Genomic DNA, 6,288 nt, shown 5'->3' with positions numbered 1-6,288 from the left:
GTAATCTGCTATTTATATAGCTATGGATGATTTTTTTCTGTATAACATTTTATGTAATGTGTGGACAGTGTGACTGATAATGCTATACACAGGGTTCCCACTCTCTGGTCAGCAAAAATTTCCCTGACTTTTCCCTGATATTTCCAGGAATTTTGACAAAATTCCAGGTATATAATATTTTCATACTTTGCTAAGTAAATTTTCAAGTATAATTTTACTGATTAACAAAGGAATGCAGCTGACAGGGATGGATGCCCAACCACTGACACCAGTACAGCATCATGGTGTCAACACTTATGACAATTCAATTGACAAGGTCCTGTCAGAACTGGAAGTTCGTTTCAAGGGTAATGATGAAGATGCTCTGTGTGCTCTTGGTGCCATTGCAATAAGTGATTCACCATCACAAAGTGACTATGAACTAGTTGCAAACTTTTATGGCCTGGACAAGGATCTGATGGAAGCAGAACAGACTTTTCTTTAAGTTTAAGCAAAGGCGACAAGGAGTCTTCCTCAAGACAGCATCAGATGTTGTCCAGTTTCTACACGAAAATGAACTGTCAGAAATGGTACCCGAGTTCATGAAAGTTGTATCTCTTTTGGCTGTCATCCCTGCTACTTCATGTTCAGCAGAGAGGTCTTTCAGTGGACTTCGTAAGCTGAAATCCTACCTTCACAGCACCATGGGTCAAGCAAGAGTTAGCTGCCTAGCACTTATCAACATAGAAAGAGAATATGCTACTAGAGTGATTGAAGAAGATATGGACAAAATTATAGATGTTTTTGGAAAAAGAAAGGGACGTGGAAAATATTTCTTATAACTTGATTTTTTCTGTAAGTCTTAGCTTTATTATGGATAGGAAAAGAAGCACTTCATTTTTCTAATCATGTTTTAATTTAGTATGAAGGTGAACTATAATTTACTGCAATTTTTAATAATTATTATATTTATACCATTCAACCACTGCAAATTATTTCAGTAACAGCTATTATTTATTTAGTATATTACATTAAAAAGTATAACCCATACTAATTACTCAGTTCAGTTTTATACGGTAGGCTTTATGTAATACTTGTAAATGTGGGTGAAATTTAGCAGTTCAGTTAACCTTCATTTTTACATGGTGTGTAGAATAAATGTGCAATGTCTTCATGAAGTGTGGTTTCTTCCGTCACACACACACATATATATATATATATATATATATATATAAATATATATATATATATATATATATATATATATATATATATACATACATACATATATATATATATATATATATATATATATATATATATATATATATATAATTGCTTGGATTTACAGGCAAAATATATTTCGGGCAGAGAGAGTTCAGCCCCCCCAGATGAGAAGGGTCCCGTACGCCTATGCTTATGGGATTAGGGCATCTGGCAATTGACAGATAGATAGAACCCTGAACCTAACACCGACATCAAGACCAAAAAATTGAAATTAATACCAATATCATAATTATACTTAATGTAAATGGTGGGTGACAGAGCGACTTGGAGGCGTTTTGTCTGTGGCCACCCTTTGCGGGATTAGGGTGTCGGGCTATAGACAGGTAGATAGACAGTGTAAAGAACAGTTAGACTTAATAATGACAACACTACAGCCTATCCAGTAGCACCAAACACACACTTGGTAGTAACAGCAAACCACTTCATAAATTTGTTGTTTCTGACAGTCAAGGGTATTCTAACTTTAATTAATCTTGTCTACCTAAACTAAAACACCAAACCTGACCTAATCTATGCTAACTTAAAGTAGGAGTGACTTCGAAAATGCAAAAACTATCAAGCTAAAAAAAGTACGAGTCTTTGCACAACTTAGGCCTAATGACTGCCATGAAGTCATCTATTTTTTGGTCATAATTTTAATCCGTACTATGCTGCCGATTATGCTTCCTTGATTCCCCCATCAGGAGCCTTTGGACCTGGACCTAGACTGCTTTATCTAGACATATAAAGCCTGAACCACCGGTAATTTGGCTACATTCCTGCACTTCTGATAGCCGAGTGACATGGCTCTGGTGGTATTCTTAAACGAGTTGTTTTCTCACCTTACAAACTGTGTATCATGTGTAAAAACCAATGGATATTTTGGTCTTGCTTTTGGTAGATAATTGAGGGTGTCGTTCAGCAGATTACTGGCACTGTGACCTCATATAAATAAATCTTTTCTAGTCATCTTCAGCTTCGTCCTCCCTTCGACCCAGCTGACTACCACAACAATAACATTAAAGAGATCTTCAGCATCCACCACTACTGATGCCAGCTGCCGCCATGTTTCCACTCCCTACTTTTAAGGTATTAGGAAGTTCTTTACAGTATGATGTAATTGATATTTATCAGAAAAATTACTAGCATCGAATATTTCAAGTCCTTTGATGTGCCTTTACGGATTATAACAAATGAAACTTCTGGCTGAGAAACCGTGTTAAAAGATGGCAGCCAATTTTGCTTCTCCAGCCGACGCGGCTGGTCTAGTTGCCAGATTAGTTACGAAATATGAAAAAAAACATTTTGAGTTGTAATTTACATTTTTTTCCGGTTGTTGCGAATGACATCAAATGCTTTAAAAATAAAATTGATATGAAGAATGTCGGACTCAGCTGTCTCCATTATGCAAATGTGTCTTAGAATAACAATAAAATAAAATCTAAAATCCTATGTATAACAGAGGGATTAGAGAAGAGATTCTGATCCTTTCTAAGACTTAAATGTCATCGTCTTTTCAGTGGAAGTACAGATACTTAAACAGTGAGGACGGCATGAGCTATATTGCCGGTAAATTTCACTTGGATACACAGTGGGTGGTCGCTTTCTTGTATTGTGGAGGACGTAGACACCATTACATGAAGGTAGGTCATTTATTGTACTTATGTGATTCAGAGAATGGCTGGACGTAAGCTGTATCCACCGATTTCGAGTCTGTCTGAAGGTCTCATAGGCCGTATGCACGGAGTGACTCTTATGCTGGAAGTAACCTTACCTCTCAGTGCGCATGCCCCAGGTGCCTTTTTAGATGCTGTGTTGAAAGTATACGCATGTTATATCAAGTATTGTGCCATTTATCAACAGCATTTTATGAAATACATGTGTCAGGGAGATAGTTGGATGTTTTATGGATCTATAGATAATTATAGGTCGACATACAGATAATATAAATAACTATATACACGTATGTTATAGGCAGATTGTGAAATCAGTCATTTCTTGAATTAAGGTTAGTTTAGGTTTTAGGATAGCCAGAGAAGGGAACGGTAACTTTCTGCATAGTCACTCCGTGCATACCACACCGTGCCATTTATACCTCACTGTGGTTGCATGAGCCTTATTGGTTACGAAGCTGAGTCTCCTTGGTTACCAGTCAAATAAATCCTTGAATCGGAATACGCCTGGCCATCATACAAGCAGAATAGGGGTGGGGGGTCTTTGCCAAATTGGAGTAAACGCACTATAGCAGAAAAAAGGAAAAAGTTAAAATGAAATGGCGAGAGCGTAGCAGGAAATGAATGAGAAAAATTGTGGAGCATATTCAATGAGATAGTAGTAGTAGTGGTGGTAGCAGTAGTAGTAGTAGTAGTAGTAGTTGTTGTTGTTGTTGTTGCACTCCAGACTTCAAAAGGTCGCTCCCAGATGTCTTATGTTGAAGGACTGTTTATGCTGCGGTAGTGTGGTGTATGTGGTGAGTGTGGTGGCGTGGTGTGGTGTGGGGGATGCTATATAGTGTGTGCATGTAGTAAGTGTGATGGTGTGCTGTGGGGGATGCATTTACAGTGTGTGCAAAGTGTATTGTTTGTAAGTTGTATTGTGTGATGGTAGTGTGGTAGGGAGGGTGGGTCTCAGGGATGAATGACTGGGTGTTTGGCAGGGTGTACTCGTCTCTCTGTGTAGGGTAGTGTCTCAGGGGTGTATTTCTGGTTTTGCATGACTGAGGTGGCGTGTGTTTGTGTAAGTGTTTGTGTAGAGCTGGGTGGAGGAGGGGGGGGGGTGCCTGTGTATCTGTGTACGTGTTTGTGAGGGGTGCTGGGTGTAGGAGGGGGGTGCGGCTGTGATACCCTGCTGGTGCTACGGGAGGGTGTGTAACTTGTTCCTGGACCAACACACGCCTCCTTCCCCGGCTTAATCTGAAAGGTAAACATTTGTCCAGGAGTTCCAGGGACACACACACACACACACACACACACACACACACACACACACACTTTGTCTCCCTCCCTCTCTCTCTCTCTCCCTCACACACACGCGCGCGCGCACACACACACACACACACACACACACACACACACACACACACACACACACACTTTCTTTCTCTCTCTCTCTCTCTCTCTCTCTCTCTCACACACACACACACACACACACACACACACACACACACACACACACACACACACACACACTTTCTTTCTCTCTCTCTCTCTATCTTTCTCTCTCTCTATCTCTCTCTCACACACACACACACACACACACACACACACACACACACACACACACACACACACACACACACACACACACACACTTTCATCTCCACGTACATGTGTTTATCTTCCTCAGGCCAGGCTTGCTTAGGACGCGAGTAACCCAAGTATTGAGAAATATTTGGTTCCCTTGCAGTGTGGGACAGGAGACATCGCAGGAGATATCGTTAGTAGTTCTCAGGCGCGGCATATCCTCTCTTCGCTCTAACTACACTCCATTCACTTTCATTTGGCTTAATTCTTCGTCCTTATGCAGCATCGTTATCTCTTTTCTATTGCTACATCAATGGTCACTGCTCCTCTTACTGGCTCCCTTCAACCTCTGTCTCTTCGCCGCACTGTTGCATCTTTATCTCTTTTCTATCGCTGCTTCAATGGTCACTGCTCCTCTTACTGACTCCCTTCAACCTCTGTCTCTTCGCCGCACTGTTGCATCTTTATCTCTTTTCTATCGCTACTTCAATGGTCACTGCTCCTCTTACTGGCTCCCTTCAACCTCTGTCTCTTCGCCTCACTGTTGCATCTTTATCTCTCTTCTATCGCTACTTCAATGGTCACTGCTCCTCTTACTGGCTCCCTTCAACCTCTGTCTCTTCGCCGCACTGTTGCATCTTTATCTCTTTTCTATCGCTACTTCAATGGTCACTGCTCCTCTTACTGGCTCCCTTCAACCTCTGTCTCTTCGCCGCACTGTTGCATCTTTATCTCTTTTCTATTGCTACATCAATGGTCACTGCTCCTCTTACTGACTTCCTTCAACCTCTGTCTCTTCACCGCACTGTTGCATCTTTATCTCATTTCTATCGCTACTTCAATGGTCACTGCTCCTCTTACTGACTCCCTTCAACCTCTGTCTCTTCGCTGCACTGTTGCATCTTTATCTCTTTTCTATCGATACTTCAATGGTCACTGCTCCTCTGAACTGTCTGCTTGCATCCCTCGACCACTACGACGGGCACGTAGCACCCGTCTAGCAACAAACTCTCATCCCCTTTCTGTTCAGCTCTCCAGTGCAAGAGTTAACCGTTACTCCCAGTCCTTCATGTATGCAACAGGTCAACTCTGGAACTGTCTCCCTCTGTCTGTACTTCCTGCTTCCTATGATCAGTCTTTCAAACGCAGTGTGTCCAGGCATCTCGAAATGAACGGATCTTGAATTTGAATGGTGCTTAACACAATACTACGGCTCAGCATCCTTTCCATAGCACTTCTTCGTGACTAGCACCCTATTCTAGCGTTAATCTCTCGCTGTAAACTCAGGATTCAAGATGGAGAGATGGCAATTTTTCGCCAAGTTGATATGAACAGGGTATAGAAGTTAAAATTACCACCTCACGTCTTCAATATTGAGGTATGGCAAGAGATTAGCGTTTGAATATGTTGCTAGTCACGAAGAAGTGCTAAACTCTGCGCCAAGTTGGAGTGAACAGTCTATAGGTGAAGTCAGCCATTCCTTTGCTCTCTCTCTCTCTCTCTCTCTCTCTCTCTCTCTCTCTCTGTCGTGTGTGTATATCTGTGTGTTGTGTGTTTCTCTCTTTCTCTCTGTCGTGTGTGTATATCTGTGTGTTGTGTGTTTCTCTCTCTCTCTCTCTCTCTCTCTCTCTCTCTCACAGCACACACACACACACGCCGTCACCCAGGACACAGGCATATTTACCTTCGTCAGCATAACCTCGCTTCTGACGTGGTGTTTGGCGTGACAGACAAACTCGCCAGAAAACGACACGATCCCAAACACTGCAGGATTAGACCTTACGTTTTTACTCTTCATGAT

The sequence above is a fragment of the Coenobita brevimanus genome, chromosome 56, assembly GCF_032717465.1.
Source record: "Coenobita brevimanus isolate Jiangsu-jjx chromosome 56, ASM3271746v2, whole genome shotgun sequence".
Lineage (NCBI taxonomy): Eukaryota > Metazoa > Arthropoda > Malacostraca > Decapoda > Coenobitidae > Coenobita > Coenobita brevimanus.
The sequence above is the reverse complement of the archived record's forward strand: the minus strand, read 5'-3'. Positions refer to the sequence as shown.